General features: G+C 32.5%; 1 long non-coding RNA gene and 1 pseudogene across 1 annotated transcript; one reads left to right on the plus strand and one right to left on the minus strand.

Annotated features, from left to right (window-relative positions):
- Positions 1-202: 202 nt before the first annotated feature.
- On the minus strand, positions 203-6,728 carry LOC145813403 (putative receptor protein kinase ZmPK1; annotated as a pseudogene).
- A 3,511-nt stretch (positions 6,729-10,239) lies between these two features.
- LOC145812770 (uncharacterized) lies at positions 10,240-11,731 on the plus strand. Its single transcript, XR_014356297.1, has 2 exons — positions 10,240-10,458; positions 11,365-11,731. It is a non-coding gene; the product is annotated as an uncharacterized LOC145812770 (long non-coding RNA).
- The last annotated feature ends 1,386 nt before the right edge of the window (positions 11,732-13,117 follow it).

The following is a 13,117-nucleotide window of genomic DNA, read 5'->3' on the forward strand; positions in this document are numbered from 1 at the left end:
AATGTTTAGCTACGAAATTTACTTTTGGTCGGCAAATGTCATTTTTTTGCGACGAAAATTTTTTTGGTCGGCAAAAGTGGTCGGCAAATGTGTAAATTCTTGTAGTGATGATTATTGCTTGCTACATTTAGAGAAATTTTAATTTGGCTTTTGCTAATAATCTTTATATTATTTATTTATTTTGATGAGGCCTTTTATTTTGCTAATAATTACTTGCCTCACGGCACAGAAGCCTCTCTACTACTTGGCTCATAGTTGGTCTTGCATCTTTGTCTTCGTCCGCACACTGTTATGCCACTTCAACTAATATTTCCATCTTACTTGCATCATATCTATCCTTCATCATTGGATCTATGATCTCTTCAAGCCACAATTCCTTCGAAACATTTTCATTCATCTTCTCTCTCACCCACTTAACTAGGTCCCTTTGTTCCATCTCTCCTGAATTGTTAGAGGTGCGAAAACCTATCATCGGGTTTTTTCCGGTGACCATCTCCAACACCACCACTCCGTAGCTGTAAACATCAACATTACATGTGATTCAAAAATTGAAAATCCACTCAAGAGCCATGTAACCTCTTGTTCCTCTTACTCTGGAGAAGTTTGAGTGATGTCCATCACCTCTGTTCAATAGCTTTGAGAGATCGAAATCTGTAACCTTTGGTTGGTAATTGGAGTCCTAGAGAATATTCTAAGGCTTTACATCACAGTGGAGAACCCCACTCCAAGGACTCATCGTGCAAATAAGACAGACCTTTTGCGGAGCCTACTATGATATGAAACCTTTTCTCCCAATCAAGGGCATTGGAAGTAAGATTTTTTGCTAAGGACCCGCACTCCATGTACTGGTACACCAAAAGCCGGTGTTTCCCGTCCACGCAATACCCCCATACCTCTATCAAGTTCATATGGTTAAATCTTCCAATGGTGCTCATCTCAGCCAAGAATTCATCTTCGCCTTGTTTAGCTTCATTGAGCCGCTTGATTGCTACAACTCGACGATCAGACAATACACCCTTGTATACCACGCCACTACTTCCTCTTCCAATCTCTTCACTAAAGTTACGCGTTGCTTTCTTTAGCTCATCATAGGTGAATTTTCTAAATCCAATCGCGAATTGAAAGTACCTTTGTGTATTTGCACTTGAATTTTGACAGTTTCTATACAATAAGTATAACACCAAACATGTCACGTCCCGTATTTTATTACTTAGATAACATTACCAATATTCCTTAATTAAATCCATTTACAAATGTCAAATCATCCTTGGATGAAATGATGAATAATTAAATATAAATGTTCCCTCTTATTGCACAACAATGACATTTACATACAAATCAAAGAAATGCCCTGAGGCATATAATAAAAGAGAGGTCACTACTCTTTACAAAAAAAAATAGCTTGCAACCTAAATAAAAAGTTGTAGTACAACCCATCACTACACTACACTTATGAAATGGTAAGATCCATTGTTTGATCTTCAAATCCGAAAAGCATTCCCTATACACATGTACAGGCAGGAGGTGAGCAACCACTAGCTCACCAAACAATCTCATATTAAAGCATTAAGAGATATGCGGGTACAAAGATAATCATACATATACTTGAAATCACACCATGTCAAAAACTATACGATTCTATTACATCATCTCTTAAATCCCATTTATTTAATTAACCACAACTAGTTAACTTAAATAAAGAAACATGCTTCAATGGCAACAGGACATCCTTTTTAATTCATTCAATTACCTCATTGTCAATTGAATCAAATAATTAAACAATTCATAATGACATGTAACAAGCATCAAATACATTTTATATAGTCTTATGAGATGAATGCATATGCCATGTTATGCTCAAAATATTTTTCTCATCTTTTAAAAATCTTATGCACAATGCCAATTTGAAAACACATTAATCCAACAATTTCAATAAAATTTCAAGGTGGTAAATACGACTCAGGTAATCCCTAGGCTGGTGTATGCAAGTAGACTATACAAGTACTACCAAATTGTCATTTTTACTAGTATTAACCAGAAGGCTCGACACCTATTCGCGCGGGTTTCTGGTTTTTTACCATGGACACTCAGGCCAACTTAACCAATACCAACTACACTCCCTTATCCGGACTTACCAACGTAATTACCAAAAACAAAACAATAGATCTTGTTTCACAAAACAATTTCTCTTTTAAAACCATAACCTTCCAATACAAGCTTAAAAATCAATTTCAATAGTGGTTCGATAAAATGATAATGCAAAATGTACAATCCTTCATAAGATTCCATTTCCAATTTCCTCCACACAATTCTCCATTGTGATCAATTTCTATATCCCTATCAATATAATATCATGATACAATCCCAAGAGACAATATAACAATGCCAATGTTCATGTATTTATCACATGTAAATCAACAACTTCTAACTTAGTCTTTTCAAGACAATTCAACAATATTCCTTATATAAAACAAACTTTCAAAATCAAACATTTTCTTACCTTTCCAAAAATCTCCTTATTTAAATACGAATATGGCAATCCCCTACCAGTTATCAAAACCAAAACTTCTAAGCAATAGGTTCATCAATAGCAATAACATATGACACCAAAGTGGGTTCAAGTTTGCATCGATTTCTAACTCACATACTTTATCAATGAAATGTAATTACAATTTTTTCAAAATTCATCCCCATTCCAAACAATAAATAGAATCAAATTCTCATTTCTCTCATGCAAGTGAAATCTCGAGATCTTTAAGTTCAATCATAATTCTCATTAAGCATAAAGGAATATTCTGACATTTAATCAATTATATCAAAATCTTCTCAAGACTATAATTATAAAATATAACACTAGTGTTCACTTTCTAATTATCAACAATGACCCCATCAAATTAAATCAAGAAAAAATAATAAATAAAATAAAATTTTTGATAACTCATTCTTATTTTAATCCAATTCATCCATTTGCTCACAACGAGCTAAAATCACATTCTTTTCTTTTCTTATCAAAGACCACCAAACCATTCAAATATCTCATATATGAATTTGAGGTAATATTAAGATAATATAACTCAACTAGTGAGATTAGGGGCCAAACACCATACCATATCAACTTACTCTTGCTTATATCCTCCAAATCTTATACATGGTCAGCTTCATCACTTTTAATCTCATAATATTAAAAGTTAGGAATTAAACCCAATAACAACCTTTTAATTACGAAGGATTTTAAATTTTAACCAAATTAATTTAATTCATCAAATTAATAAATCCATTAAGTTCACCATCTTCCAAATTAATAACACCAAACATAATTTCGCATGTCTCATCTCTCAAATACACCCACATTTCATGCCTATTCAGTTTTTCTTAAATCTCTACAATCATCAATTTCACAACCTTTCTAAAATTAATAAATCAACATGATATTTACATAAAAATTATTAAATATGCCCAATAGTAACATTTTCAAGGTTGTAAGTTCAAAAGTCTACATCTTACATTTTCATCTTCGTAAAAATGAACACAACTAAATTATCAACATATCCCTTCCATAAAATATCATGAATGTAACACTTTTAGAGTTTTTAATCTCAAAACAACTATATAATCCCAACTTAGGCATTTACTTAATATTCATCAATATTAATTTATTTTTCTAAAAAATAAATTCCAAATCAAAGATAAAAAAAAATTATTTCAACTTTATATTCCTTAAAATAAATCATTTAATCATAATATGATGTAGATACAAACCATACAACTATTAAAATTAAATTTTTAGATTTTTAGTAACAAAATTTCAACACAATGAGATTTTCCCAAATCAACATCAAAATACCAATTTTCTTAACATTTCAACATAATTTTTCTTCTAAAAAATTACTAAACAAAATCTGAAAATAAATAAATAAATATATATGCAATACCTTTTATAATGACACATTTTCTCAAAATAAACCTAACATAGCTTTAATGTAAAAATATGAAGAAAGTTCCTACCTCAAATATAAAAAAAAGAAAATCTAAAAATAAAAACATCCCCCGATCATGAATTCGAGAATACCATTGTGAAGATCACGACAAGCTCTCCAACTTTTATTTACAAAATTTTTACAAAATCTTACTCTAAAGACTCCTATTTAAAACTCAAAAATTGAGTATCAATGAAGAGAGAGAGAGAGAGAGAGAGAGAGAGAGAGTGAGTGTGTGTGTGTGTGTGTGTGTGTGTGTGTGTGTGAACTCTTTGCTTCCAGCAGAGTCCTGGCCGAAAAGAAGGGAAAAATGAGGGTTGGGGGCAGCCCATCGTGGGCTGTCTCCCATTAAAATTAATGTATTCTTTAATTATTAATTGATACAATTAATTTTATAATAATATCTTAAAATTATATAACAGAATTTATAAAATGATATAATTTTTTCACTACAAAATATAATATTTTTGTACCTCACAAAATATAATATTTTGCTCACTATTAAATATATACACATTTCATTTCTTAGAAAATATATAATTTTTCACCATACAATATACGCCATAAAATCAACTATCAAATATTTATTATAACTCCTATATAATAAATAATAACAATTTTCAAGTATATATTCTAACCATATATAATAATTAATCACAACTCCCAATTTGGTCACTACTAATACAATTAAAAATGACCAAACAGTTAAACATGAGTCATTAAATTAACTCAAATTAAATTGAATCTAAATAATATGTCTCACCGATATGTCCAACATGGTCCAATTATACACCAAAATAGACCCAACAAATTTATCCAAATCATGATCTAAACATTCAAAATTCAATTTCAAATTCTGCTATAAATTAAACTGAACACTAATCAATCCGTGAATTGTCATAAAATAAATATTCATCATTAAATTCTAAAATTTTTATTCAACGTGCTAGACTCGTATGTGAACAACATATAAACATTTCATAATTTTCTAAGATCGGAAACTATTTTAAAAAAATATAAAACCGAACTGTTTTCGCACAAAATTTACACAGTAATCAAATCTAAAAATTTGCTCAATTAAATTATATACTGACTATTTTTTTAAAAAAAATTCTGGGCCATCACAAAACAAATACAAATAAACTCAACTCCTCCAATAACACTAGCAAACCAAACCATGAACTCCAATGTCCCATTTTCTTTGGGTTTCTTGTAATTTCTCTCAAGCTGCAAACTAAGTGGGTGAGAGCAATTTGAGTTGAATCCTTGAACATGATTTTCATAAAATCGGATTGAGGCATTCGGCAATTTTATGTACGTGTGACCATCAAAACTTGGTGAACGTTGTCCATTGAACAACAGTGTCTTGTGATAGCAATTGTAAAAACCACTACCCAAGTTGAATTTGTATTGAAACGCATAGCAGTTGCAGCTTTGCAAGCATTCATTCGCACACCTCTTGTAGGTATAATTTTCACAGATCTTATTATCATCATAGCCATAGAATTCAACATGAGGAAGATGGAGGAAACCAATCTCACTCTCATTGCAAGAAAGACTGAAATCTGGCTCACATCCGAGAGATTGGTCTGTCTCATTTTTAATCTTGTACCCTGGTGTACAAGAGCATCTCCTACCAGATTTCTCATGGGGAACATAAGTACACAAACTGTTGGGTCCGCAGATACCATGGATATTGCACGGTTGAGATTTGGCTTGCCAAGTCACGTTCCAAATTTTGTTTTTCTCGTCTAGACTGTACATTCGAATGTTGCCATCATGATCCATGGTTAATCTTCTTTGAATCCCAATTCCAGAATCTGCAGCTGTGAATTGAAAATCATCGGTTGATTTGAAATGGCCTGAGGAGTTGAATACAGCAATTCTGCTATTATTGTAACTAGACCTTCCGGCCTCCCAGCTCTTTAGCCATGGGTCCGGCCAATACATGCTGGATGCTTCAGGGCCATCATAGGCAAGACTGAGGACGTTTTCTTCATCGAAAAAGAGCTTGTAGAAACCAGAAGAATAATTGGTTTGGCTTCGAGATGACACAAGCTTTGTGTTTCTGGTGAGTGGTTGGTAGGGAAGAAGGGTATCGGTTGGTGACTGAAAACTTTGCCAAAGAATTAAACCCTCCGAAGTAATAAGAAAAAGGTTACCAGTGTCATTCAGTAGCAATTGTACTGAAGAGATTGACTCGGTGTTGGTAGCCCAAACGTTGAGTTGGCGGGCATCTGTCAAGATGAGATTGCCATTTTTAAGGAGGGTGAACTTGGATAGTCTTCCATTAATGGGTTGGTCTCGGTTGGCCATCCAGACTGTGGTGTGACTCCCATCATACAATGGTTCACGGTACCAAATAGCAAAGCAATAAGCATTGAAGCCGACAGAATAGAAGCCTGCCGAGAATACACCGTTTGGTGAAATCAAAACATTGTCTGGCTTCTCCACTGAGAGAGATGAGCCTTCACTCATGCTATATATGTATGGTGTCGAAAATGAAAAGGATGGGAATAACAGGACCAATGGAATAATAAGGATCAAAATTGGCGTAGCCATGAAGTGATGATTCTGTATATGAGTTTCTTAAAGAGTTGTAGTAGCTGTGGGATGGTGGTGGTGAATATATATGGTACAGATCATCAGCTCCATGGACAGTGTATTTGTCTAGCAAAATTTAATTTTCCCTTCAACAGTGTGTGAACTGGCTCCATGCCATGAATATTTTGTTAATATGCATTGAATGTCTATTCGAAAGGACTATTGATGCAAACAGTGGGTTTGAAGGAGTCAAAAGGGGCTTTGTGGTGGCAAAAATTCTATCGATAGTGAAGATTTATCTCAAATTTTATTTCGAAAGTGAGGGTTATTTTGAGAGGGGACTAATTTAGTTAATTTTTTTACAATTTTTTAGCTATTTTAGATTAGGATAATTTTTAAGTGTGCATGTGCATATCATATCTACAATGAATTTAACTATCAACAATGCTAGGTATCATGAAAATTTTTCTTAAAAATAATCATGAAAGCTTTGTGACCTTTGGATTACACTTAGAATAGAGCATCATACACTAATCAAGGTAATCCAAGGACCATAACTCTTGTATGATCATTTTCATGAAAAAAAATTCATAATCCCTAACTTTTCTCTTTAACTATATAGTAATTACAATGAACTTACGCAAGTGCATATAATATGCACCTTGAATATCTAAATACTTCCCTTAAAGTTATTGTCAAAACAAGCTTAACTGCATGATATAAATTTAAAATTATTGGAACGTGAGTCTTAGCTACAATGAAGGTAGACTGTTGATTTAGTTTTATAGAATCTTTAGTTTTTTGGGGTTTAATATTGATGTTCTCGATGGTGGTGGTGGGAGATTTTTACTTTAATATTTATTTTTTTTATTTAAATTCAATGGTAACTATTATTCAACTCATTTTTTTTTTTTTTTTTTGATGACCGAGTGTCCGGGCCAGCACTCCTTCGGAGTGTCGCACCTCGACTAATCTCGGGGCCCTGAGCCGATCGACCAGGCAAAGACGCAGTGGCCCGCCAGGAGCACAGCTGGGAGTGGGATTCGAACCTGAGACCTAGAGAGGAGCAAACTCCTAGGCCCCAAGTCCCTTGGCCTCAACCAACTGGGCTACCCTTGCGGGTTATTATTCAACTCATTTAAATCCAAGTTTAAATAAGTTTGTAAGAGAGAACACATTTACAATTCATATATGAATTTGGATCAATTTAAATGGGTTTTAAACTAGTAAAATTGGGAGGATTCACAGTTTTACGTTAATTTTGTCAACTCTGATATAAAATTAAATATTATCTCATGATATTTGTTCGGATAAGTATATTTGAAATGATGAAATTTGAGAAATATGATAAAGTAGAATTTTTTTTTTTTTAAATTTTTTTTATAATTATTATTGTACAACTATAATCTTTAGTATCAAATATTTCAAATTCAAGTAACTATTTTCATCATTATTATTTCCAATTCTTCATAATCTATCATGATAAAACCGACCAATTCAATCTTAAATTCACATTTCAACTGTGTTTTATATAAATTTGAGTTTTATCTTTAAACATATATAGAGATCAACTCTTTCATTTTTGTCAGCAAAAAAAATTCTTTTCAGGTCTTTCTAATATATAATTATTTAAAAAGTATAAAAAAAAATTAACTCTTAAAAGAAGCATATATTCAAATTTTTTGGTTGACTAAAAATAATGATTTTTTTTTTTCTTTTACTTTAGTGGATTTTTAAAAAAAAAAAATTAGAGAAAAAAAATTAGTGCGTTCTCACGTATTAGGTACTAAAGGATTTGTTTTATTGTTATTTTTTAATTAAAAAAATAAAAAATATAAATATATGTATATATATTTTTTGTGTCAAACACACACTTTACTAGTCAATTAATCAATCAAAAAGACAATTCCTCTACAAGTATATATTATCTCAAATGATGGAATTTAAGATTAAATTTTTATAAAAATATAGAAGTTAGTTATTATAAATAGATCATGAAATTAACATAAAGATAGAGTAAAATAAAAAGAAAATTATTTTATTATGATGTTTGTAAAACTATAATATCTAAGGGGTTATTTGAGATGTCCTAAATAAGTGTACTTTTTAATTTTTTATAAAATATGGGTTGGGTTTAAAGCGATGTGGTAGAGAGATGATGTGACTTACATATGATGATATGACTTAAATAGAATAGTGACTTTTTGACTTTTTTTAAAGATGCCAAACCAAACCTTAGTACCAAAAATATTTTTAATATATTATTATTTCAATTTTCAGATCTATCATATTTTATCAAGATATTTCAAAATCTTAAAATTATAAATTGTGTTGAGAATTTGACTTTTAGGGTTCGTTTGGGAAATTAGTTGGCTTTTAGATTTTTTGACTTTTTCGACTATTTTAACCTGGAGTTAAAAAGTCTCGTTTGAGAAATTTTTTTGAATTTTGACTTTTTTGTGAGAGAAAGAATGCAATGATTATGGGTTGGATGTAATGTTTTGTTTTATTGAACTAAAAAATCTATTTTATTTTTGTGACTATTTTAACCAAAAAAACCCAAAACCCTCTTTTCCAAATGAGCTCTTAGTATTTTTCAATATTTTATAAAAAGATATATGAAAAAATAAAAATGAGAATTAATTTTTTTATAATAATTTTTTTGTTAAAATTGTGAGTTTCCAAAATAAGCCATTTAACTTGTTAGGTTGTAAATTTGAATTATTTTACTTTGTGATTATAAAGATTTTTTTGTTGTAAAATTATTTTATTTTTGTGATTATTATGGAGATCCTTTTATTTTAAATCTATAAATCTACACATAACTTTATTTTATTTTTGAGTCTTCGTAGACTATGAAGTGACACTAGAGTCAATAAATAAATAAATAAATGTCGTTCTCTGCCCCCACATCTTTTCCAACCAGGGCCGGCACTTGACTTGACGTCCGAGAGAGATGATGTCGATGGAATTTATTATTTGTACCTGGAATTCTATAAGAGAAATGATGTGGGAGATAGAATTTAAATGTGAGTTTTTTTTTTTTTTAAATTTTAAATTGTCATCTTAATTTGAAAAATAAAAATATTTTGCAATTCTAATAGCGGAGCTTTAATAGTACCAATGAGACGTCGGTTTTATTATGATAGTGATGTTTGTGGTTTGTGGTTTGTTTTTTTTTTTTTTTTTTTTTTTTTTTTTTTTTTTTTTTTTATGTCATTAGACTTCATTGATTTTGAGGAATATATCATTGTTGTTTGAAAAAATATTTGAATTCTATAAATTCAATTTAAAATCAATTTTTTATCTATACTGTTCACTTTTTAAAATTCATTAAGTAAAATATTTATATAAAAAATAATTATATATCGGTAATTATATATTTGAATCATATAATTAAGATAATTTTATATAATTGAGATAATTTAATTATTATATAGCAGAGTAGTAAGAAATTTTATTTTTTTAATTAATTCTGTTAAATAAAAAATTTCTAATAAGGGATATTTGTAATTTTTCAAATAATAGAGGACAATCCGTATTTTAAGTGTAGCGATCCCGATTTTGACCCAGTCAACTTCGGAGGTCGAGCTTCCCGGCCAACTCGCCGAAAGCAAAAAATGCAAAATGCAATTTACGGAAAAGTGTATTTCACGCTAGAGTGACCTTGTTATATCAGTCCGTAAATTAGGGTTTTAGATCACTTTTTGCACCCCTCTCTCTCTCTCTCTCTAAAACTCTCCAAATTTCCAAATTTAGAGCTTCTCTCTCTAGAAGTCATCTTCTCTCTTTGATTTCTCCAAATCCATTGGGATTTAGGCCTAAGTTCTTCACCAAAGTTGGTTATCACCTCAAGGGCTTCATTGTGTGCGGTAGAGATCGAGTTTCGACACCGTAGATTTTGGAGTTTCATCTCAAATTTTCTTCAAAACTTGAGGTAAGGATTTTCTATACTCTAATATGATTTTTAGCTTAGTTATTTGCTATTATATAGATGATAAGATTTAGTTGTGGTTTGGACAAATCTATGATTTGGGTGTGAAATGAAAATAGGGGTTTTGATGAATATGAGGTAAACGAGTATGAAGCTTGAATATAAGATCATGTTGTGCCAAAATAGTTGATTTTGATGTTTGGGTTAATATTTGGTGAAAGGGCGGATTCTGCCCTAATTTTGATTAAATTATTATTTTGCATAAATAATTAGGGATTAACATTGAAAACGTGAAATTGGAAGATTGTGATTATAAATGGTGATATTGGATATGCATTATCTCACATATAGAAGTTTTGAATAAACTATATATTTTGATATTGAACATCTTTTTAGAAATAATTGCATTGGGCTATCGGTAGAGAATAGCTATGATTGTTGTAGAAATTACATGAAGATTAGGCGATTTAATGCTAATCCATTGTTGGTGTCATTGAATATGACCATGTTATAGATACATTGTATATGTATATTTATTGGGCGGAGAAAGGGGATGTACTCCATATGTGATTATATTTATAAATACATTGCATATGTATATTTATTTGGGAGGAGAAAGGGGATGGACTCCATTTAAAGCAAGTTGGCCGGAGTATCTTGAGTGAAAGACCCGAAATTTTATATATAAATGGGTACCGATTCCTTCAGACGAAATATCCATAAAATGGCAGGTTTGAAGTGTTTATGTGAGTTTTACATAATTGAAAAACCATTGAGTTGTAGTCTCATTTTGATTGTTGAAAGATAACGAATTTAACTCATGCATGAATTGAGTAGCATATATGAACTGGAAAATGAAATTAAAGGAAAATGGAATAAAGTTTGTCTAAGTGGCATTCGGATATGCAGGTCTTGTGGATGTTTCAGGATCGGTATTGTTTATGTACGTGGTATTTATACCTTTGCTAAACCTCGTAAATTGTGTTAGATTATTTTCACTAGGCTGTTGGCTCACCCTACATGGGAATACCATTTTCAATTACAAGTGAGATGCTTCCTTAAAGGCAATAGCGTGGATGGAGTTTTGGGAAGCAAAAGCTTCTTAATTATGCCTTATGTGTGTATGTTTGTTATTTGTAAAGCCAAGGGCTTAAGATGTAATGAGTGAGACTCAATTTGTGTAACCAAGCAATGACTTGGAAACATGTTAGCTTACATGGCATTTAACTGGTTGTTAAACAGTGAACTCTGATATATGAAAGTATGTTATTTCTTATATTTATTCCGCATATGAGTTATCTTTATTGTATTATTTTGGGGGCGTGACAACTTGGTACAGACCGTATCGGGTTTGAATACTTTGGGTATGTGGGAAGTGGTTAGCACCACAATGGGTTTGTCTCGCTTGTTAGAGACTTATGTATGATGTTATATGCTTATATGATAACATGCTTATGTGACTATATGGGTATGAAATTTAGTTTCTAGGATGTTGATCGAATCTATGGGTTTTTGGGAGTCCTGTTGGAAAGACACTTGATTACTGCCGTTTCTAACTAGAACTCTAGCAACGTCACAGGAAGGTCATTATCCGGAAATGAAATTTGTAAGTACTTATGTGATTATGTGCTTATATGCTTATGTGGAGTGAATTACAGTTGTCCAATATATTAGGACACGAGTGAAATAGTTTCGACACATTTGTGAATGTGCTAATCCTTTGTTACCTTTATTAGGATGTTAGGACGAGGACATGGTGGTAGGCGTGGTTGGCCTAAGAGGCAGGAAATGTCTATACCGGATGAAATTTCGGCACAAGAGGAGGGAGTTGGTCAAGCCAACATGGCCGAGCCAGTAGGTTAGCAGGCCATGGATGCCTTAGCCCGCAAGATAGTAGGAGCATTGAGGGAATCCATGGACATTCTCAGGGCTGAGAATCAAGTCCAGGCCCATGTAGCTGAAGCAGGGCCGTCTTTTCTAAAGAGAGAGTTCTTCCGGTCGAATCCGGATGAGTTTTTGGGTGACCCTAAGGAGCCATTGAAGGCTAATGAGTGGCATGAACAGTTAGCGAAGATATTCAAGATGCTTGACATCAAGGATGATCAGTTGAAAGTGACCTTGGCGTCTTTCCAGTTAAAGGGGGATGCGGAGCAGTGGTGGAAGTATGCGTGGGGGTGCATTGGAGGGACTTGGGAGGCATTTGTTGACGCATTTCAGGAGAAGTTTTTGCCTCCCACTGTTAGGGAGAAGTTGATGGATCAATTCTGTCAGCTCAAGCAGCTGAATACACCAGTGGCGGAGTTTGAGGCCACCTTTACTAATCTATCCAGGTTTGCACCGGAGTTAGTGGCAACTGAGGAATGCCGCTGTCTGGAGTTTGAGAAGTAATTGAGGACCAGACTCATGTTTCGAGTGGCCGGTTCCATGATTAGAGATTATGGGTGCCTTGTGCAGTCTGTAGCCCACCTTGAAACTATTATGCAAGCAGAAGATGAAAGGATTAGGGGCTCCAGGAGGAGTTACGATAGTCACGGAGATAGTAAGAGGCAGAGAGGTTCCTACCCTCAACAATCCTAGGGAACTCAGTCGAGGTCCACTTTTCCAATACCGAGTTCAGGTTCTGGGGGAGGTGGGCAGGAAGATTTTACTTGCTTTAAGTGTG

This window comes from Camellia sinensis, chromosome 15 (assembly GCF_055761805.1).
Source record: "Camellia sinensis isolate YWXY chromosome 15, ASM5576180v1, whole genome shotgun sequence".
In the NCBI taxonomy this organism is placed as follows: Eukaryota; Viridiplantae; Streptophyta; class Magnoliopsida; order Ericales; family Theaceae; genus Camellia; species Camellia sinensis.